This window comes from Ixodes scapularis, unplaced genomic scaffold (assembly GCF_016920785.2).
Source record: "Ixodes scapularis isolate PalLabHiFi unplaced genomic scaffold, ASM1692078v2 PGA_scaffold10__122_contigs__length_95168666, whole genome shotgun sequence".
In the NCBI taxonomy this organism is placed as follows: domain Eukaryota; kingdom Metazoa; phylum Arthropoda; class Arachnida; order Ixodida; family Ixodidae; genus Ixodes; species Ixodes scapularis.
The window spans coordinates 47,348,094-47,372,321 of NW_024609836.1; the positions used below are offsets into that span (position 1 = coordinate 47,348,094).

Here is a 24,228-nt window from a genome sequence, read left to right on the forward strand (position 1 = left end):
TAAACACGCATTATTTGCAGTTTCAACGAGGGGATAAAAAAAAAAAAAAAAGAAATCATCCGTTCATAGAATGACATATAAAACAAATCTACAGTAAAGCAGTCTCGAGGCTTGTATCAATAAAAATAAATAATTCGATCGTAAATAAATAAACATGCAATACATAACTCTGTCCTCTTCATAATTCGCTTAAAGACGAAAGTCACAAGCTTCAGCGCGACGTGTCCTGATAGAGCGCCCTTTCAGCGTCTTAAGCCAACTTGGATGGCTAAGTCTTCGTCGCTTCACATCAACACAAGCACAAAATGAGCGCGCACCACTTCAAACGAAAAGCAAGGCGGTGAGAAGGAAGGCCGCAAGAACTGAAGGCAGGACAGCCATCACTCGCCCGATGTTCTGGAAGACGGACAACGATCCTGTTGGAAACTTTTGTACGAGGCTTCCGATGGGGTTTAGTATGCCCGGCACAGAGCCAATGGGAGCCACAACGCTCGAAGTCTGCAGGGACGTCGTAGTAGCGGGCTTCTGCTGCGTTGCCCACGCCGGCAACGACTCGGTAGTCGATGGCTTTACAGACGACGATGAAGGCGATTCAGTTGAGTCGTACTCCGTGGTAGTACCTCCAAAGTAATCGTCATCCGGAGGCAGCGTTGTGGTCGGTTCCATTTGTGGGGTCGTCGAGTAGGACGGCTTAGACAGCGTGATGATGTTGGAGTGCACGATGGTCGTGTTGGCCACAGTATCGTACACGGACAGTGGTACAGAGGCTATGGTACCATGAGGGTAGCTGCTCGTGGTCCCCGCTGACGTCGTCGTCAATGGATAGATGTGAATGGATGTCATTCCCGAGGAGGGCCTCTTGTACGAAGAGACTGCTGCGGATGGTGGCTTGTGGTTGTTGAGGAGGACTGCGTGGGTGACGCCGTAACCTGCCGGAATGGCTGTTCCTGCCCAGAAGGCCGGACGATGCTCGTTGTAAGGCGGCCCAGTGTACTTCGACAAGGGGTACGGCGACATCGGAGTCACGGTGGGTGTCGGACCCAGTGTGGAGGGCCGTCTGGGACGGTTTTTTATCACCAGGACGTCATGGACCACTCGCGTGTTGTCTCTGTCGCCGTAGTTGCCGTCCAGGACCATGATAGGAGGGGAGATGTAGAGGCCTGAATAGTCTCTCGTTGATGTGGTCGGTGGTGTGGCTGTTGGCTCTTCCACGGTCCAATGCCTGCTTCGCCGCACGGTGGTAGTCTCCGGGCTTGAGTGACCTCCTCTGCTTCGCTGCACAATTTTCCAATAAAAAGGTTCATTTTAGGCATACAGCCATTGTGGGAGTGATCGATTGATTGATCACTTTGGCTCAGATGCCTTATTGGTGTGAAGATTGACACAGATTTCTCAACTTGGGATGAATGCGAAGTAAGTCCCCTTTCTCGCTTTTCGTCATAGTATCCTTATACCTGTAGTGTTATCGACATCATATTCACTACATTCTCGTCTTATAATTAGTCTCCACATAACCAGCGACTTGACATGAATCAATTATATTAATCACATTACCGCCAAGGAAAACTGCCCGCGGAGGACCGTTAAACTATAATTTCCTAATGTATAACAGACGGCCTAAGTTTAGTAAATACAACAATTAAATTTTCTGTGGTCCTTAATTAGAAAGCGTGCATAAAAGAGGCTTACGATTTATCTATTAGGGGCCTTGGTGGCCAAGTGGGTTATCGCACACCAGCCCGGAGCCCGTGAAGCGGAACCTCGCTCTGCAGAACTCAGGAATCCTGGGTTCAATCCCTGCCCGTTTCGATCTGGATGAGCATCGTACCGGCGGGCGGTCGCGTGACGCTACTACGTGGTGCACGTTAAGGACCCCTGACCAGCGGTTGTGCAGCACTGGCTTAATTTATCATCTACAGCTGAGACACCAGACGCCCACAAAGGTTGACTATCTTCCGTCTGTATAAAAATACATACAGCACACTTATTATTATTTGTCAATTCTGACTACGTAGTTCTTTTGCTTCAGCTGTTTCTGATTGACGGGAGCGACCGGACCTTGCCGAATTAACTTTAAGGCAAAACAAAACTCGTGTAACATTGCTTTAAAAAGATTTGTCATGGCAATTTACCATTTAGAAACCTTATTTCTAAAGCCCACCGATGCACTCGCCTCTTTAAACTCTTTTTACCCGCGACAAATATAGAATGAAAAAAAAAACACAAAAAAACAAATTGCACTACCGGCTCACCTATTTACAGTTTATTGTAAAAAATATAAAAAAGAATTGCACCATGCGACGATAGTGGTATTTGTAAGGGAGTTAATAACGAGCTACAGATTTTTTTTTAATATTTTTTCTCTTACATATCATTTCCATTTTGTTGTTCTTGAGAATATTATTTTCTTACCTTTTGTACTTTAGTAGCTCATTTCTTTTATTGCTACCCGTTTTAGCATATTCAGGGTAACTGAATAAATAAATAAAGAAATAAATACAAAATAAACTCTTTCACAAAAGGGAATCTGACTACCTTTCTTTGTGGGAATATTGCTATTCTTGGCTGTTACAATTAAGTTGGTGGATTATAATATATATGATATTATAGAGTTTAGAATCCTTAACTAGTTTACGCAGTACGCATAGGAATACACAAAAAGTAGGGACGTGGATGCGGCATGATGGAAATGAACTTTCCCATTACACCCATTACTTCGAACAAGCACGTGGGCGAATCAGGAGGCGTTTACTTGAGCCACGTCAGTCGCCTAGTCGCTTCAGTGGTTCCCAAATCAAAAGTGTCACTGGTTTAAGACTATATCTAAGCCGACTCACAATGATACGAACTAACGCCGTATTTTATTTTTATTATTTTTTTGCCCGCAACCCGGGGGGTGGGGAGCTGAGGTAAGGTGGGGTTGGTTAGTCAGGTGGGTGTGGTGCTAATCAACAAAACCTTGGTTAAGCCAAGTATTTTACTAGAAACTTCATCTTTATCCACGAAAATCAAATGTCCTGGGCGCCCAAAGCTTTTGATTAGCTGGAACGACTGGACGCGCGGCGCCTCGGTGTTTTCTTCGTATTTGGGAAGGATGGTTTCCATTCTCTATTGTCGTGGAAACTCGTAAAGACAGCCGTCTCTGCTGCCTTGGCGAATCCGGCATCTCTGTGCGTCAATGGCAGCCCTTTCCCTGGGTGCAGATGCGCGAAATCGTGGCCAACCGGATGCACACGCGGGGTTTTAAAACCTCTAGGGGTGGATTTCTTGCCGTAGGTGCGATAATGCCAACGAATGGAGTGCAATGTATTCTCTCTAGTAAAGTATTTGGCTAAACCGCAGTTAAGGGTTTAAGTGGGTGCAGTAACAACCTCAGCGTATACCCGCGAACTCACCCGCTTATTTCCTGGCCTCGAAGGTTTGACCGTGGTCGTCCTGGACCGAACCCCGTTTCGCGACTCTTGCACTGCCTCCGGGATCCCGGGGTAGACGGGTCCCGGCTGCAGTGGCTCCGGCGCGATCCGAAACTCGGCGCGCAGCAACGCGTTCAGGTCCGCCGGAGGCACCGAGGCCGGAAGCGAAACCACCGCTCCCAGCAGTGGCGGCAGCAGCAGCAAAAACACGAGCAGCCCGCGTCTTCCCAGCGAGATTGCCGGAGGACGCACCATGGTCGAGGCCCGCCCTGCAAATGGCACACGACAGACGCTTCTCAAGATTCAGTACCGTATATCTGTTGGCTCAAAAAGCAGTTTTCGCTGAATTTATTGAGAACTTTTGTTTTCGCTAAATGCATCAGATACAGTTTCCCGCTAAATCCAGCGGAGAAACTGTGGCGTCGGGTCTGATTCTCGGCTAAACTTAGCGGACGAATTTTCTAATTTAGATTTTTGTTTGCTTCGTACTGTCATAACGTCTGCTGCAAACGCCGTGTCTTTTGTGTGATGGATGAGAGTGGGACGCGCATCACGAGATGAAAACGCGAGGCTTTTGCACATCGCAAAGCCCGACGTTTTCGTCGTGGGATGCGCGTGCCGGGGAGAAATCCCCGGGATTTCTCCCTCGTCTGAATACCCCTTTACCCGGTCGCTTTGACGTCACGTATAGAGACACTCCTTGCAGGTTGTCAAAGCCTGGTGTACCTTTAATCAACGCAACCGTGCGCAGAACATAGCGGCGGAGCTCTGCGACCCGAACGCAACGATTATTATTCAACCCTGACAAACGCCGAGGTTGCCTTGGCCCCAAAGCCTTGAGTCGCAGGTGCTGAAACCAGAACGATACAAAAAAGTCATACGTGAATTAAAAACAAAAATGTGATGGAAGCATGACGAAACGGAGTGGAACCAACGTAACCTTCGCCTAGATCCGCGCCGATTTGTGAGGCATTCCACGATCCTTGTTCGCGAACAGAAATAATGAAAAATAATACGATACTCTATTTCACCTTAAGATGGACCGCAGTGGACGTTAGGAGCCACACGAGCCACTGCAGCGATTTGTACGGAGCACGTGACCACGCTTTCCGCTTGTTGCTGCGTGTCTCCTGTGGGTCACGTGGCACTTATAAGGTATTGGATTGGCTTTCATGGCTCGTAGTCTTCAACGCAGTCCATCCTAAGGTGAAAGAAGAGAGAGAACAAACACTGCTTGGAAGGGATGAAAAGAAAAGAAGCAAAGGTGTTGGACAACAGTGTGTGGAAGCCGCGGGTGGGAGGTCAGCGAGTCCCGGTCGTGGGCCGTACTCTGCACGTGAGCGATGTGTCACGCGCCACCGAACGGCAGATGTGCTCGAGACACGCCTCGACGCTTTTATTGAACGATTCCGACGTCGAGGACTCCTCTCCTCTCCCCCTCTAACCCTCTCCCTTTCTTTTTTTTTCGGAGCTCGTGACTGTTTTGTGACGATGTGGACGCAACGTTTCTTTGTTCTTTGTTTTTGCGTCGTATTCATTCGGTCATGTCGGTATTTAGCGGACCGAATATCTGCAGGTATCGCGTTGCCCACCTCGTCGCCGACGAGATCGTCCGCTCAAAAGCGAGAAAAATGTCTTGTGGAAAGGGTAATATTAATCTTAAATTACCTTTTCTTCTCCCGATTATTCGCGACAGGAACGCGCTCCCATTTTAATGCCTCAGTTATGCGGAAAGACACCAAGGGAGAGGAGGAGAAAAGAGCGGGCGATGACGTCAGAGCGCCGAGCTCTGGTTGGAGGGATTAGTGGGTAGGTCCCTCCATTCAAAGTGAAAAAGAGAGCCGTCCGCTCCTCGCGCACCGCCTGACGTTCGGAGATCGAACAGAAGAGCCTCCGGGATTTTTGTCATGTTTTTTTTTTGTTTTTTTTTTTTATCCAGGAATATTCGCGACTCCAGCAAAACGGACGCCACCAAGCGGGAAAACCGGGAACCAGCCGGTCCAGGTCGCTCCGCGCCCCTCCGCGTCTCTGGTGGCTTTCGCGGACACGTGTTGTCGGCGCGATGGCCAACAGTGTAATTTTACGAAGGTCCGGGAATTTCTTAAGTTGGCCTGAGTGTTCATTAGTGCGACGAAGCCTCAGTAGATTGTTTCCTTCCGTCACGTGTTTTCGATGTCTTGGATGGGGAGGAATCGCGGAAAAAACGTTTTGATTTCTTGTTTGTCTCGAATCACATTCAAAATGACGACTACTTGGTAACTGATAAGGGGTTTCTTTATGAGGATGTAGAGCAGTTGGAGGACGACAGACGAGGCATTTCACTGGAGGGAACACCAATGCTGCAGTCAAGTGAATGGCAAGGTTCGATGGCTGTTTTTCTTGAGTTTGGTTGTGTTTGATTAGCTTCAAGTTTGAGCCACCCACGCCGGTCGGTGTGTTGGCTACTCATCTTGGCTGCTTTTCGCCGAAAAATCCTCTGGACCACTCTGAAGGAGTTGGGTTGATTTCGCAATTACTTGATTCAGGAAAACCTGCTCGCTGCAAATGATAAATGAGGGAAATTATCTGTTTTCAAAAGGTGGGGGACGCGTCTCGCAACGTTAGAAGCTGTCACGGCATTATGATCTATCGTGCCTCCAATATTTATATTATATCCCCTCAAAGGCCAGCAGCAATATACGTCTACATTGCTCAGGTTGACCGGCCACAAAAATACTAATTTTTTCCTTTCAGGATTCGAAGTCAAGTACAATGCAGAGAGGTTCTGCGTGAATCTCCAATGAAGACTCTCTTCAGTTTGTCCGCATTCATCTCCGTGCTACCGGCTAGAACCATTTGGCTAAGTTCTGCGTGAGTCTCCAATGAAGACTCTCTTCAGTTTGTCCGCATTCATCTCCGTGCTACCGGCTAGAACCATTTGGCTAAGTTTAACTTAGTATCTCTCTGTCTGTCAAATATACTTTTATTCAGTAGTTCACATAATAGCTAGTTAACTAAGCTCATATTTCAAACCGAAGAATATACTAATATCGCTTTAGTGGGACCATAGTACGTAATATAATACATAACCCGCTCGTCAAAAGTCAAAATGACTTCTCGATTGCTCCTAAAACTTGAATTGATATACGAGTATCAGCTGCCTAGTGGGGTGCCGGCGGTTTAACATGCTCCTTGGCTCAAGAAGCGCTTGCTTAATTTTCGTAATTTTCCTGCAGCCTGTGTTGTTGACCGAGCAGACGACAGGAGATGTTTCTTAAACGCGGATACGCACAAAAGCTCGATTTCGCGGACAGATAAGTCGCATGGTCGAGGTATGCGAGTTGGATGAAAATTACTGTCGGTGGGACAATTCTGCAGTCATTGCCGCTTTCCTTTGGATGATCAAAACTGATTAGTACATTACCGTCTCTCCAGAGCCCATAGTTTCGGTTTCGGACGAAATCTCCGAAACGAAAGTTTAACATAAAAAGAACAAAAAACACACTTGGAAGACAAAACTATGCTCTGTAAGTTTATGTGCACGGGCTACACTTCACCGTCTCAATTCAAATACCTATAAAATTGGGCATTAAACAAAAGAAAATCTGTTAAATTGAACGCGCCACCTGTTCAGGCGGCCCGGCCGAGCCGACGCGACCTGGACTCAGCCGCCATGTTTGTTTGGTGGTGGCGCCCCCTATAGGTCCCTGGAGTCGCGAATAACCTTGGGGTTTGAGTACTTCCGAGAGCACAGATGAATAGTGCTTCGTCGAATACGCCTCTTCATTTCAGGAATGTGTTTTACATTAAGGCGATAAGGCGAATCCTGCAATCCATTTTACATGTCGTGCATAGCAACTCGGCGCAAGGCTGTGGGTTACGCATTGGTTCGTATACACGACTATTTTGCTCGCGCCTATTCATCCCGCAACTCTACACAATACTTTTGAATATAATTGTGAACGTATTTAGCGCATGTTTCATTGCACGATAGACGGGATTTTGGTTTTAAACAACGGGAAACAAGGGGCTTCGCCCATTATATACGTTGGTGTGTCAAGGCACGGGGGCTGCGTTCGCCCACCGAAACGAAAGAGCTCATGTCCTATAGCTGGCTGAAATACATTTTTTCACCGCAGGCTTGTGGTTCGAAATCGTTCATATATCTTTGCAGTATTCGAAATTTTTTGTTTCGTTCTGGCAAATTACGCAACTCAGCACGCGTGCCTTCGTTGCTTTTCAAAGTGAGCAACTCGCAGATTCCAGGGCTCCTGGCCGTTCGATCTGGATGAGCATTGTACCGGCTTGCAGTCGTGATCAGTATACTGTCTGATGCACGTTAAAGGGAAGCTGAAGAGGTCCTTTAATTCGATCAAACAGTAAACGTTGTATTGTACAGGCACACACAAAAAAAAAAAAAAAAATAGGCGTCTTAAGTTTTCTTTTGATCTTATTAGTAGGAGCACCGTAATAGCCAATTAAAATGTCGACGTAGACCCGCCCGTTGCGGCACGCCGAGGGCAAGAAAGTGCGAGGGCGGAGACAATAACTAGCAAAAGGGACGTCATTGGCGGCGTCAGATCACCCTTGCTCGCCACCAGGGATGGGCAAAATACATGCAAATATGTATCGAAATACAAATACAAAATACTTCGTCAAAAATGTATTTAATTACAAATCTAATTACATTTCCAAAAAAACATTTAAGTACGAGATACAAATACAACCGAATGTATTTGGTCTCCTCCAAATACTTTTCCAAATACATTCCTCAAAATTTGCGTCAGCGACTTCAGGGCACCTGCAACGGGTTTCTGGGTATCTCAATTTCATTTTGCATCGCACACTCGGGAGTTAGTGTGCGAGGCTCTAGTAACGTAATAGAAATATAATCACAAAAAAACGTAATCAGCTTGGACGTAATAGGTGAATAAAGAACAGAGCTTCAAGCAGCTTTTTTTGTCGATTACATTTTGGTGTAGACCAACAAAGAACCGAGACGACCAAGACGTGCAGCACTACCTAGACAATTTTTTATTGTTGCAACTCGCACCAGTTACGAAAATCTGGACGACTCGCGCATTTAGAATGTTCCAGGCAAAAATATGGATGGAAATCAGGCTAGAGAACATCACAAGTTGTCACAGGCACTTATTTAGCCATTCTGCCTCTGAACGTCGATTTCGTCACTATTCTTGCCCTGGACTAGCACCGTAATCACAAAGTCACTAAACGCTTGTGCTTGATTGAGAGACACTGCATTCGGTGCAGAACGTAGTTTTCTTCCTGCTCTGGGCACGTCTCAGGATGAGCAAATTGAGTCGTGACAATAAATTTGAGGGATGTATTTTCGCCCACAAAATTGTATTTAATTACAATTGTATTTGAAATACCCGCGTTTTAGTATTTAAATACACACGTCAAATCATTACCCTATTTGTAATTAATTACAAATGCAAAATACACGAAGTATTTAAAATACGTATTTCAAATACTTATATTTGAAATACTGCCCGTCTCTGCTCGCCATTAAGCTGGATCGGGGATGCCGGCAAACACGTCAAAATGCCCAAGAAAGAAAAAAAGAAAGAAAAAAAAAAAGGCTGCGAAGATTGTTGCATGTCTTGTGGCAATGGCTGCACGAATTAAAAAAAAGAAAAAAATAGAGCCAGTATACGTTTTCTTTTAGCCCAAGATAAATGCGATAAGTCTTTTCAGGAAAAAAAGCCATGGCAATCAGCTTTTAACACAATTTTTTTTAATTGTTTCAGTAATTTTTTAAAGGCAGCAGGCCAGTGCCAGTGCAGTGGCACTGCACTGATTACATTTCTTATACACAGCGGAGACACCAGAAACCCATAGGTGTTAACTAGCTTCTGGCTCTCTAAACAAGCGCACAAAACAATTAATCTACTCTAGAAATGGCACCGACCAGAAACTTTTCACAAAAAGCGAGTTCCGGCATCCGCCATATTCTCGATGTCTCTGCGTTCGGAGCCTGCTTCGTTCGCTTGCCGAAGGGGCAAGCCAACGCTTCGTAACTGATTCTTCTTTCTTTTTTTTTTTTTGCACGCTGAACCGTCACTTTTTTGGCGACAGTAGAGTCACCTATGGCTCGAAAATAAAAAAAAAAAAAAAAAAAGAAAATACAAAATAAAATAAGCAATGCTGCACGCGCATGGAGGACTCCCTGCTATCATCAAAGGCAACGCGATACGCGCTTTTCTCTCGGATGACTTGGCCTTTCAAACAGAGTCTAAGCTATATTTACGGCCCCCTAAGACCACAAAAGGAAATCGCGCGTTCCATCGGCGGCACACTGACACCCCTTGAATCCGACGCCACCGGCGAAGACGAGCCCACAACGGCGAACGCGGCGGCTCCTTCGCACAATGACGGCCCTCCGCCCCAAAATCGCCCACCAGCGGTGCATCAAAAATACTCCTAATAAAGGTTCTTCCTCTCCTCCTCCAATGACGTAATGGCGAGCGGACGTCGCACGCGTCCGGCGGCCAAGGCCAGCGCAGGTCTTCTGTCTGAGCAGGTCTTCTCGGTCGGGTGGTCCTCAACTACCAGTCTCTCGCCGACAACGGAGCTTTGTCGAGGAAGTCAAAAGTGGACAGAACTCCCTCTGTGTCCGTGCAGCCGCGATGGCCGAGCCGTCGCGCTTCGGCTGCCACCCTCATTTTCGGTTCCTCCCGCGTTCGTTTTTGGTTGTTTTTGCTTTCTTCTCGGTACTTCGTTTCACCTGACGATGAACCGTTGCAGACGCTACATGCCATCTCCTAGCCAATCCAGCGCCGTCTGTGTATGACGTCACGCCTCTTGCGTCACTGGGCCTTCCTCGAAGGTCACGTGACGCTCACTTGGCACTAGGTTGGCTTTGATGAACCACAACGGACGAAGCCATATCCGAGCCAATCCACTGCTCCGAGTGTATCACGTGACGTGTCTTGCGTCGCTGCGCCCCTCTTGAAGGTCACGTGAGACTGACACAATAGTTCTTATAGCCAAGCCGTAGACTTTCCGGTTCTTACAAAGAAAAAAAAAAAGAAACTGATAACATCGATACGTAAAAAAAAAACACACAAAATTGATTTTAAACGAAAAACCCGGATAAACAACCGTTGTGTCCGAAAAGTTCAAAACCACACACACACACACACAAAACATTTTTGAAAGTGTCTGCTCTAGAAAGACTGCTTTCGTCGAAACTTGCTCTTTTGGACTTAAACTCTTAGAATAGCGGAGAAGATGCAGGCGAGCCGGTGAACTTTCAAAATCGGGAACACCCGATTGTGTTGTCCCCTTTTAGTTCCTAGTCTTGAACATTCAAGATGTCTAAACCCTTAATTCTTGGTAAGATTGTCTTTAAACCGATAATTACCGTTTTTAGCGTCCGTCCGATACAGAGCACAGAAATACGCCGATATCTTTTTTTTTTAAATGAGTAAATGCCGAAAAACGTATGCCGATTTTCTTGTAAATAAACACCGCAAAGTCTACGGCCTGTTCGTAGCGTCGTCTGCGGTCCATCGTGAGGTCTAAACGAAGTAGAGCGTACCGAGGGCTCGTTGTTTCTCTTGACCCTCGGACGTTGCAAGGCCGCGTTCTCTCGCTCTCACCGGTAGGCGATGGAAAAGATGCTGTATTTAGGGCATCAAACGGGGTGGGGTGGCCATCTCCTTCTTCTCTTCACTTTTTTTCTTTTCTTTTGTCGCTTTCTGTTTTTTGGTCTTTTGATGTTTGAAAGGCGTCGATTGTTAAACTGTAGCCTTATCTTCTGTTCTCAAGGTCTCGATGCAGCCGAGCGTGAGATGGGGCATGATGGCGATCTAATGCTTGTTCTACTTTGAGGAAGGGGGTCTTACAATAGACCCAATTTTTCTTTTTATATTGTTTTCTGAAGAAGATATGCCGAAAGACATGCATTTAAAACTGGATCGAACAAAATAAGATATAAAACGTCGCTGTGGCACTCCTTCCTCGTCAAAGTTTCTACACCAGCCCGGCGTATGTACGTTTTGTGACCTTCAGTGTCACGAGGGCACAGGTCCATGGATCTCAACGTACGTTAGTCGCCGGCACAGGTGGCACATCTCCTGTGCACGTCGTCTGTTACTGTCTCGCCGGTTTTGATTTCCTGAGCCCCAGTGCAACGACATGTTGTCATTCACATCGGGTGGCAATTAATAGTGGCCTCAGCTCTTGGTTGTTTCGCTTGGTTGTAGAGCAGTGACTTTGTACACAGACGAGGTTCATATCACTCATATTACAAGACGCGCAGTCTTCCACCACTTTTCATTGCGAGCAAAGTCAGAGGTTTGTGACTGAAGCAGAGACATATTTACGCCAGCGATTTGACCAACATACTGGGCCGCAGCTCGACCATATAAAAGTTAAAAAAAAACTTTTTTTTTACTTTTTTATTGGTGCGTATTCTTTCAGCCGTGCGCCATACTTCCCGCTTTTGACGTCCAGTTTGGCTGGTGGTGAAAAATGGGGGACACTATGTAGTACAGAAACCGTCGGGGTTTGGGCTCCGCGGTAGAAGAAATTATAGTCGATTCTAACGAACCAGAGGGAATCGACAACGAGGCGAGATTTTTAATCGGGAAAGCACTAATATTGACATGATGTCCTTAGTTTAGGAAGCTAATAAATCCGGCGGAGAACTCCGCTAGAAGATATTTGAGATCGTTCTACCGGGTGTCTCAAATAACAGCCAGGCTCTATAAATCCACAGCAAAAATCGGTTTCTTAACCTATCGCGTTACGATTTTGTGCAGCGTTGCCCACAGTTGGTGCATTTTTTTCTATAAAATTTTCAAAGAACGAACTTACCTAAAAAAAAGTAAAAAAATAAAAAAGGCTTAACTCCTATGGAAACGCAGCGAATCACCCCCGTAGTCGCGCCTATGCTTTGACGTCACGAGGCTGCGGTGGCGCTACTGTCTTCACTGCGACGTGCAGACGCTTCACTTGAAACGCTGACCTGTTTGTACACAGCGTGTCGGTTTACAGCTAGCAGGCGGTCCTAATATAGACCAAACCGATTCGCGATCGCTTCGACCCAAAAATGCCTCTTCGGGCATCCTCCAATCTCCATCGCCGTTTGCTCAGCGCCTCAACCATTGCACTACGGGTCAGACTGGGCACTTGCTTTGTGCTTGGTGACGGTACTTGAAAAATTCGGGAAACGTGTAAACCGGCGTCGCCCCATCCTGGCAGACCGACCTTACGCTATATAAACGCTGTATAAACAAACTTTGACTTCGTGCTCCGCGCCCGGTGTCTTCGTCGGATCCCACCACCTTGTCTTCGGTCGTTCCTGGCTGAGGCTCCCATCCCCCGCCGCGAAGTCATTGACAATGGCGAATCCTCTCCTCCTTCATTTCCCCATTTTCTCTTATATCAGTTGCTTTCCAACCTTATTACCCCCTCCTCCTCCCGCTTCCCCCATATAATAATGACCGTCTGGCCATTGGTTAGGTTAGGTTAGGTTAGATTAGGTTAAGTCAGGCTAGGTTAGGTTAGGTTAGTTTAAGTTAGGTTAGGTTAGGTTAGGTTAGTTTAGTTTAGGTTAAGTCAGGCTAGGTTAGGTTAGGTTAGGTCAGTTTAGGTTAGGCTAGGTTAGGTTAGGTTAGGTTAGGTTAGGTTAGTTTAAGTTAGGTTAGGTTAGGTTAGTTTAGTTTAGGTTAAGTCAGGCTAGGTTAGGTTAGGTCAGTTTAGGTTAGGTTAGGTTAGGTTAGGTTAGGTCAGGCTAGGTTAGGTTAGGTTAGTTTAAGTTAGGTTAGGTTAGTTTAGTTTAGGTTAAGTCAGGCTAGGTTAGGTTAGGTTAGGTTAGTTTAGGTTAGGTTAGTTTAGGTTAGGTTAGTTTAGGTTAGGCTAGGTTAGATTAGTTTAGGTTAGGTTAGTATTTTCCTCTTTCACGAGCCTTCTCTCCCTCTCTCTTCGTCTTATCGAATCTTGGGTGGAGTTCTTCGACGCGGCTTTCGCGCTGGCAGTCTTCTGCTTCCCCCGAGCGCCCGTCCGCGTCTCGTATCTGTTATTTATTTGGCAGCGGCTTTAACCCAGAGACGGGGTGCACAAAGGCAGCTTCCTGGGCCGTGGCTGTCGCGGGTCGGTGCCGGTCGGAAGCCTCGTGCCCCACAAAGCACGCGCCTCTGCTTCGTCGACGCCGCCGTCGCTGCATTTGCATCGCACGCGAAGTCTCGACTTGGAACCGCACGCACGCGCAACGGTGACTCTGCGTTTGCGCCGCAACAGACTTTTTTTTTTTTTTTGTCAAATTCATAACCAGTGTTAACGACGCTCACTGTGACGATGACGGTCATCGCGGTTATGTGGATGTCGTACCTGCTCACTGCCTGCGACAAAGCTAAGCGAGGTATCGGAGAGAAACTTGTAGTGTGGGATTCTCGAGCACAAACGCAGCAAACTTTAGTGTTTTTACTCGAGAACCCCACACTCCAAGTTTCCCGACCCTCTTCATATATTCATTTTTTACTTTACTTCACATATTTCATACTTTACGGAGTAAAGTATGAAATATATATGTGATCGACGTATGAGATTGTAGTTTTCATTTTTATTTTCCATTTCTTTCGACCCTATACGTGAAAAGAGCAGTACCTGTAGTCGCCGACAAGTAAAAGATGCCCTGGGGAGGTTTCTGAGAACGCTTGAATACGGCAAAAACTCCTTCTGCGGGCTTTAAGGATCCTAGAAATCATTAATCATAACAATGCGCGGCCAATCTTCTCATTAAAAAAAAAAAAAAAGAGTCAAAGATCGAACACGTTTAGGTCATCTCCGGCGATATAGGAGGAGCACTGCTCCGGCAGCCAGGACGACATGGGACCAATGAAAACGCGGCACTTCGTTGGGATTACAAACGCTGTTATTATAAAAGGTGTATGCTTTTGCAGAGGATAAAAGCAATAAAGCAGTGGAAAATTTTTACTTTTTAGCTTTATCATTTTAACACACTTTTGTTTCTGTCTTCCCCGGGAGTGATGTCTCCGGTCGTCAGCGTTCGAGCGAGCGCTCGCTGGGTTGAACCGTAGTTAAGGCTGCATCGGCAACGAGCCGCGCGCATTCGAGGTATGACATCATGGTTCCACCGGTCGGAGGCGCGAGGATCCTTCGCTTGCTATTGGCTGACAGTGGTCCTGGTTGGAATGAATAGTGGGTAGACTTAAAGCTAAAGTGGGGAGGGAGGGAAACTCTTTTCTCCCCTCCTCACTTTAGCAGAGCGAACACTGGAGTGGGGCAACCTTCTCTCTGGTGTTCACTTTGCTAAAGTCGAAAGCAGGGGGAGGAGCTTCCCCTCAGTTCTTAACCCGTCACCGACCATGGGTGGTCGTTTTCTCGAAGTTTGTATCTCTAAAGTATCACAAAAAGGAAAGCACTTGGTACACATTTATTTTATGTCGTAATTGAATCCTTGACTACAATTATGTATCGAAAGAGAGCTGCATTTAAAGCTATGCGTCGAGAGAGTGAGGGAGAGGAGGAAACGAGAGCGCGTTGGGACGTCATAACGCCACGCTCTGATTCGAATGATTAGGGGGTAGGTCTAATGCTAGCGGCAGCCTTTGTCTCCACTGCACTCGTCGAATGCGCTAGAACGCGGTACGCCGGCGTCCCGCGTTTGGCTTCGTTCACCTTTAACTTTTCCGTCTTGCAACTACTGTAGTTCGAACAATTTTCCCCTCCAGGCGGGGTGGTCAGTCATAATATGAACCTTGACTCGCTGTCGGCAAGAAGTGTTAGCTTCAGCGAATAAAAAAAACACAAAACATTCGATACAATTTTACTCTACTGGCCGATGACTCACACCGCATATGGCCCTACGCTTTTTGGAAAACAACAACAATAACAAAGCATGTTCTGAAGGGGAATATGCACTGAGGAGATAAGCGACACGAGTTTCGCGTTTTCCTACGTTTTTGACACTTCATTCACCATTTATACCGCTATAGTCACTATAAACGTTAAAGAAGAGCTCGGTGCGGTAAAGTTCCGAACGTCTCACTCTTACTGTTGTTCCACAACTAATGAGATGGCCGCATTAGTCGATAAAAACGGCCAATAACGAATCAGGAAGCAAGAAGCATTACGATACTAAGTCACGTCTTTTAAGCTGTGAGTGACTATAGCGAAAACAATTATATGAATGTGTTCAATATACGTCATATCATAAAAGAACTTATATCTGCCTTGTATAATTTATAAAAATTCTTACATTTGTTTTGGGCGAATCGTACAAGGATTTTTTTTTATAATTTTCAATAGGAACGCGGTGCGCATATTGGCATTTTAGTACATAGGTTAAAACTGCACAAAACAATAAAAGCAACAAAAAACTCGCACCCACGTGTTGTTAGCTTGTAAAAGGAATGACGGTATACCTTTAAAACTGAAACAAAATGTGTCCAGTGTTACAAATAGTTAGGTACGTATTCACTTAAAATAACCACAACACGTACTAAGTAAAAAATAGCAAATGGAGTACACGCAAAAAAAAAAAAAAGAAGCAGCAACTTGAGTCACAAATAAAAAAAATTATCTTTCCTATTTCCAGAGCCCTAATTAACATCAAATAAGGTCTAAATATTACACAGTATTTCAAATGTCCCTTTAGGGGTCATTATTGGCGACATGGCGTCTGCGAACTAAAATAATAAAGAAAAACTACCGAATTTATTTTAATCAAAAGCTACAGAAAGACAGATTCTGCCCCTCTATTTTAATAGTACTATTATAATGTTGACTCAAATTGAAATATTTGTTCATTACGTCGCCTATTCTCTCAAATATGTTAAATAGGCATACCCTTATAATGCGAGTAGAACTAGACACAACAATCACGTTGATTTGTATCATTTTGACGCAGATTGCATTAGTAGAGTTTTCTTTCTTAAATCTATTGATGCACGCAACTGTACGCCTATTGACGAATGGCGGAAATAGTCGAAATGTGCCTGCTTTTCGATATAATATTCTACGTCTTTTCAGCCTGCTACTACATTGAACCAGCTCACCCTCCCTGATTGGCCTTATGGCTTGCCGTATCTGGTAAATAAAGTAAAAATATACATACACATAATTGTTTAACTAACACTTTAAAAACAACAACAACACTGAGACCGCGAGAGAGGGGGTGCATGCAATTCCTGGCTCAATACAATTTTTCTAAATGCATCACTAATTATTCCACTATTTAGAAAAAAATAAAAAATAAAAATAGCGGTGTGTTGGAAGGGAACTTTCATGTAGTGTTGAGTTCTCAGAAAGCTGTGTGAGGCGAATAAATATAAAGAAAAGAATGCTTCAGATTTTGTTTTTGGTAAATTAAAATACAGCGTGTGAATTTTAGATTGTACCTATGTACGTATGTAAAACCTTTTACGTTGTACTTATGTTATCTCAGTGTTGGGAAGCACTTTAGGTACATTGTACTTAAGATGCTAGTTTAAGTAAGTTAAATTTTTTTTGAACTTTACTTAAAGTATATTATCCGAGCATGTCGTACTTGTACCTTACTTAAAGTATTTTTATGGTATTTTCAGAGGAACGTACAACTTCCGACTTCAAAGTACATTCCCCAAATTTGATCTTGTTAAATTTGTATCACAAAATGAGGCTTTGTCAACTCTGAAGAAATACCGGGAAGGATCTTCCCCTCTCGGCAGAAACCCGAGCAATGACGCATCGCTTATCTGATCGTGTCTCTGAGTGAAATAATGACGGCCATAAGACCGATGCAAAGAAGTGCCCTATATGCTGACTGTGTTAAAATAATTCGTCAGCGAGAGTACAACAACCATACTCTGTGGCCACCTGACTTCATCCAATATTCGCCGCCACTTCCGAAAATCCCCAGTTACCGACTGCGAAACGGAGGGGCCCCATGAAAGATTGCGCTAAAAAAGTACTTGTACTTTACTTCGAATGTACACTGTATTTATAGCATAATTTACTTCAAGTCATTGCGCCCAGTGCGCTTACTTACCTTTACTCGAAGTACACAACCTCTAATGTACATTGTACTTTACTTCAGGTAGTATTTAGGTGTACTTTGCCCATCTCGGTGTTATTATCAAGACATATACAAACTTTTAAAACGCCAAGCGCGCCGCTTCTTCTTCCGACAACTAAATCTCGTAAAGAATACAACGCGCAAAAGTTTTTTTTTTTCTTGAGCTGCCAACAAGTTATAAACGTGCATAGTCACCGTGACGCATAAATCACACACACACACAAAAATCAAGCTTACGTATTTCTAAACTTTCGCGAAAGTGGACGCACTAGGAACCCCATAGTAAACATGATAAACGCACTAATTTTAACGCTCCTTGATTCGTATTTTGGCGTTCTAAAGGGTTAATGCTGGAGTCTCGTTGGAGCGATAATAAGATTGTCGCGACTCCCCAGGTCCGGCGTTTTATAAGTTGTCACTGAATATAGTTAATGACATATAGTTATAAGCTGTCTTATGCCATACTATAGTGATTAGTTGGGAAAATAATTTATTCAATATTTATAGCAGTTGAATTTGGCGTTGCTTGAAGTAAATATTCAGATTGAAAGTTACTTTAATAGTCCCATGTGAAGTTACTCGCTCAACAAAGAGCTTGCGGTTGTCCAGGCCATTTTCTTATCGCTCTTTACGGTTTTTCCCGTCTTCAGCGACGCGCGTTAGATCGCCTGCTTTTAAACGGAAGCGAGCCAGGCGTGCAAATAATTTGTGGCACTTTACAATAATTTTGGAAGCTCGTACAAATGCACAGGTTCGTAACGTGTTGACGAATATTGTTTTAGGTGCCAGAAAGCTGGTGTTGTTATTTTGTTGAAAAGCGTTGTGGGCTATTTGTATCAAAGACCTGGACAAAACCTTTTTTTTTAATTCTTTGTACGAAAATGCAGCATTCTGTGTCCGATAAATATTTGTTTCGTACCTTTCAAACGACCGTTAATCCCTAGAGCGCCATTAAAGACTAGCTCAAAAGTTAAATAAGGCATTTGCGTTCTTTTTTTCTTTTTAGTTAGTTGAGTCTTTACGATCGTTGTCGCTGATCACTTGAATTGCTTCAAAGCAGTTCTTAAGATAAACGGTCAAAGTTATTTGTGTCTCATACAATTCGTGCATCGGCAGTAGTTCGTTTCTTTTCGAAAACCATGAGCCGCTTGGAATGGAGGGAACTGTAGGACCCAGATCCGGTGAAGATTTGGGACGTTGATTCGCGATACCTTTATTTATTCTCCAGGAGAGTTCCTTTGTGTGTAAATTGGGCTTTTGTCTTATACTTTCAACTCTTCGGCTCGTTATTCGTTCTTAGGGCTTAGCATGATTGTGTTGGAGGAGTCTGTTTTCTTACATATGTTTTCTGTCTACCATAAAACAATAGTGTTGCACATTGTGTCAAAATGCTTTATTGTATTAATTATTTTTGTTCCAGTGTTCAAGACTATCGTGCAGACAATTCGGTATTCGTACTTTGGTTTTGAACTCCTCAGTAAAAAACAAAAAAAAAACAAAAAAAAAACAGCATTAACATAAGAACTATCATTTTCATCCTTGCTGGGTAGTCAGCGCAACACAGAGTGCTTGAAGACAACATCGCTGAGATCTCGCAGTTCGCTCATATATATAGGGTGTTCAAAGTCACCAGACTCGATCTAAAATGAACCGTAAAAATCGACGCCTGCACTTAGCAATCTAAACTTTTCGTCAAAGGTGTATTTCACCGGTCGGTTTTTCTTGTAAAATTAGAAAGCGTAGCGCCCTTTGTGTAAAAAATAGGGCCAATAAGCTTGCCAGGGTCAACGGCGGGGGGCGACGCAGACGATTAAGTCGAGTGGCACTACCTCTTTATCTAAACTGCTGGCGACCACCGTGGTCTATAAAAATGAACATAATCTTTTGTGATGTACCATTGGCTTAAAAATAAATGCGAACAATAAAATCAAAACTTAAATTAAAAAAAATGCGTTTGCATAAAGACGGGGCTTTTGCTGTCAACGGATTTCGCCTGCGTATCGTCTGCTTTGTTTCGCTGGTCGGTTACACTTTCGGACGTTGCTCCCGACACCATCTATCAATAAGCGCGCCAAACACATCCGCAACTCGAGTTCGTCGCCTGCGTTCGCCGCACGCCGTTGACCCTGGCAAGTTTGTTGGTCCTATTTTTTTTACGGAAAGGGAGCTACGCTTTTTCTAATTTTGAAAGAAGAAATCTACCTGTGAAATACACCGTTGACAAAAGGCTTAGATTGCTACATGCAGGCGTCGATTTTACGGTCCATTTTAGATCAAGCCTGGTGACTTGGGTCGATATATGGTCGAGCAACACGCATTACCGCCTAAGATGATACTATATCATATTACTATATTCAACCACATTATCAGTTTTGATGGTAGCTCTCCAGCTGTAATCATAAACAGGAAACGACTGGCGATCGTGTGTTCGCGCTAAATGTGTCGCAGTCCGTACATCGGAACTGTTTTAAGGTCGCGGTTCTTGGAATTTGTCCACATCTCATAGTTAAGCATTACCACGGGCTATCCTGGGCCTTGATAGCCATGAGAATGCCGACCCTTACTTCCTCACCCCAATTTATAGTTTCGGGTAATAAACGTTTCACTGATTGATTGGTGCTTAAGGCTAGGTTTGAAAGGGAAACTACATGTGTTTAAAGTTTTGTATACGCATGAATTAGGCTTCGCTCTGTACAGAACACGAAACGTTGGACATCATATCACAATTGAGAAAGACCCATGTCTAATAAAGGCCAAGCCAGAAGGAAAGACAAAACTGGAGCCCGTGCGTAATGTTTAGTGTTTTCTCAAGTCCCCCGTGTGAACCTAATCACCTGGCTAGTTGCTTCATATTTATGAACAAGTATAGGTTTCCGTTAAACTATTTTAGGCGACCAGCGATTAAATACAAATACGAAGAGAGCAAGACGTGTACATTGACTTTACATGACCACATGCTCGCGTTGTCAATGATTTGTATCTTTTTCATAATTAAGCAAACGTTTATCCGCCAGCTCTCTAGATCTCTCCTCATATGCACTTCATTTGAAATGACTTCGTGGAATAATAAACTGAACTGAACCACATGTTTCCAAAATGATTGGAATCAACTACCAAATACCTTGTAAAAAAAAAAAGAAGCAAAGAAACATCTTTAAGTTATGAAACGCGCGTATAATGGCAATGATGCTATTGATTGTTCTCGCCCCCACATGTAACGATGTTTGTTATTCCTGGTTCTTAGAACCAGATGCTATGTGTTTTTCTTGAATGCCAGTATTTTCTGAGGACAGACCGTGGACTATACACGTGAAATTTTGTGCTGCGGGGAGCATTCACAAGTTACAAGGATTTGTTGTTGTCGATATCATGGAATGTGACCAGACATCAGGGATTTTTTTAATGACTTATTATGTTGATGTATGATACAAGCTTCTTTTTCAGCTAATAAAGCAAGCTTTTGTCGTGGTGTGCTGTGTGTATGATAAGGTTTTACGTAGCGACTATGGGGTAAACTATCAAGAAAAAAAAAACGTATTTTTTTTAACTGAAATTTGTTCCCGCGGACTATACACTGGGTGCGGACTGCAAGCCGGACAATACGGCGATAAATCCGTTGCAGGCTTTGCCTTGTCCCGTGATCCTGATTTGCTTTGTCAGTCTCTCTCTGTGTGTGTGTGTTGTTGAAGTAGGAGCAAAAAAAATGAAGCAGAACTTACCAATGGGTCGGCCTGTCCCAAAAACGAAGCCACGTAGAAAAACAAAAGTTTCCCACGTCAGTCTTCGGAGCACCTTACCAACCACCAGCACTGCTCCATGGCACCACCGGCCACTGCGTTCTCCACACTGGAGCCACTCCTCTTCGCGATACTTCACAGTTTCATCGGCGCAGTCTGGAACCCAGGCATCGGGTCGTCGCAAAATAATAATAGAACACACCGGCGGTCGCCGTCGAAGAAGCAAACGCACACGCCTCCACTGGATGTCAACCGAAGACGTTCGTCGTTCCGAGCCGACTGTCGGAGGAGACGTGCACGCTTGGTTGCGGCTAACCGCTCGACTGACTGACTGACTGACTCAGTGACGAGGGTGCGACTGTGTTGGCGGCGTCCGTCGGAAACTCCTCCCGTGGGGGTCGACGAGGCGTTCTCTCCACGCGAGATGCTCGGAAGGAGGAAGGGAGGGTGATGTGCTAAAGAGGGGAGAGGGGGGAGCCCAAAAAAGAGTGAGGGAGAAAACAGAGCGCTGCTTCGGAGGGTGGCGAAGACATTTCTCATTTCTCGCTCGATTTTGTATTTGTTGCGCTTTTATTTTTTCACGTTGTGAGTGTGTCCATCCGAGGGATAATATTTTTGAATTAGGCCGTAGATTTTTTGACTATAACCAAAAAACGTCGATAAACTCGCGCCAATTTTTTATAATAAATAGAACACAAAATATATAAATTAAAAAAAGAAAAACAAGTTTTATTTGATAGCCAACCAAGCAGCGCCGAGAGTACATCGTCACTGCGCTCGGTGAGTTCGACAAAGGTAGATTTTTTCGAACTTCTAGGACGAAGTTCAACAAAAGTTCGACTGAAGTACGACCTTCGTGCACATGCGCGAAAATTCGAAAACTAGTTGACACCACCTGGCGGAGGAAAAGTGCAAAGTTTGTGGTGTTATTGCCTCATTGGATCGCATTACTAAGTAAAACATTAAAAGTACGTATTTTAGCTTTTATAGTGTGTAAGCATTGGTAGAACTTTATACAATATAAAGCGAACTACTTTCTAAAATTGTTGTTTTCAAAAATTTACAATCTTCGTGTAGAAGCCGTGCAACACTGTCCATTGGTCGAACTTCGTCGAACTTTGAAAGAAGTTCGAAGGTTTGCCGAACAAGTCGACTTCGGGGGTTCGACAAAAGTTCGCGTCATCCCTTGGTGTAATGTAGCGATCACGGTGGGAGAAGAGAGAGGTGTCCGAACGAGCATCGCCTCGCCAAGGGGCAAGTGTGTGGAAGGTTCGCTTCCATTCCTTACAAACGCCGTGATATGGCGCAGTGTGACAGAAACTTGAGGAACTGTCCTTATTTGCCCGAGTGGTATTTCGGCTTCCTCCGTGGCCTCGCTCCAACATCTCTCTTTCTCTCTTGTTCGGTATTGGGGAGAAGATCGAACAGTCACGCCTCTATAGCGGTACGCTTCAGCTGTGGGGACAACAAGCCGAATTTTCTTGTTTGATGAAAATAATCCCTGAAGAAGGGGAACAAGAGGGACAAAGGACAAACACAAACCTCCAAACACAGCTAGGTGACTGGTGAGCGACCGAAAAAATCCGCCTGGTCCGGTGAAACCCGTTTGCTCTACTGACGTCTAACCCCTGGTTAGCTCAGTCTGTAGAGCGCTCCACCTGTAATGGAGAGGTCCCGGGTTCGATACCCGGACTTTTTCGGTCGCTCACCAGTGACCTAGCTGTGTTTGGAGATTTGTGTTTGTCCTTTGTCCCTCTTGTTCCCCTTCTCCAGGGATTATTTTCATCATTCTTGTCCAGCTCGCTTGCACCTTTGCATTTAATTGCATTCTAATAATAACCTTAAATTGCAAGCTTCACCCTAGTTGGTATTAGACTGGTGGCGGCTGATAAAACCCGTTTGCTCTACTGACGTCTAACCCCTGGTTAGCTCAGTTGGTAGAGCGCTCCACCTGTAATGGAGAGGTCCCGGGTTCGCTACCCGGACCAGGTGGATTTTTTCGGTCGCTCACCAGTCACCTAGCTGTGTTTGGAGATTTATGTTTGTCCTTTGTCCCTCTTGTTCCCCTTCTCCAGGGATTATTTTCATCATTCTTGTCCAGCTCGCTTGCACCTTTGCATTTAATTGCATTCTAATAATAACCTTAAATTGCAAGCTTCACCCTAGTTGGTGTTAGACTGGTGGCGGCTGATAAAACCCGTTTGCTCTACTGACGTCTAACCCCTGGTTAGCTCAGTTGGTAGAGCGCTCCACCTGTAATGGAGAGGTCCCGGGTTCGCTACCCGGACCAGGCGGATTTTTTCGGTCGCTCACCAGTCACCTAGCTGTGTTTGGAGATTTGTGTTTATCCTTTGTCCCTCTTGTTCCCCTTCTCCAGGGATTATTTTCATCATTCTTGTCCAGCTCGCTTGCACAATTGCATTCTAATAATTTTCTTGTTTGTTTTTCATCAGAGAACTCGAAGGTGACGATTCCAAGGCCGCTCTTCGTGCGACCAAAGCACTGGACAGAGCGAAGCGCTCGTGCCCAGGTCGAACTAGGTGTGCTTCAATTTCTTTGTTATGTTGTGTTAGTAAACACGGGGCTATGGGGACAAGAAGCTCGATAAAGCGCCCCCCCCCCCCCCCCCCCGGTCACGGTGTCACGTGACCAAGCTCTATGATGTTATGACTTCATGACGTCATGATCTCCTGTGACATCATGCCAAGTGCCCTTAGAGTGTCCCCTGACGCCGTTACGTCAGGCGCCACCCTGACGTCACGTGGAACCATGACGTAATAGTCACGTCATGCCGTGACGTCATAGAGTCACGTGGTTGTTATGTCGTGACGTCACGTCACTTTATCATGTCACAGTCCTGTGACCTCTTTACGTCACGTGACGTTACACAGACACAGCATGTGTCCAGCTCATTCACGACGTATTCTGTACCCCCCCCCCCCCCCCCCCCCCCCCCCCCCCCCCCCGGTTTTTGGAAGCATAATCACGCTAGCGTAATTGTTTTCCTTCTTCTTTTTTGTCAAGTGGTCAATAATACTAAGTATAATACCGT

General features: G+C 44.9%; 1 pseudogene; it reads right to left on the reverse strand.

Annotated features, from left to right (window-relative positions):
* Positions 1-358: 358 nt before the first annotated feature.
* LOC8034662 lies at positions 359-21,199 on the reverse strand (annotated as a pseudogene).
* Between the last annotated feature and the right edge of the window lie 3,029 nt (positions 21,200-24,228).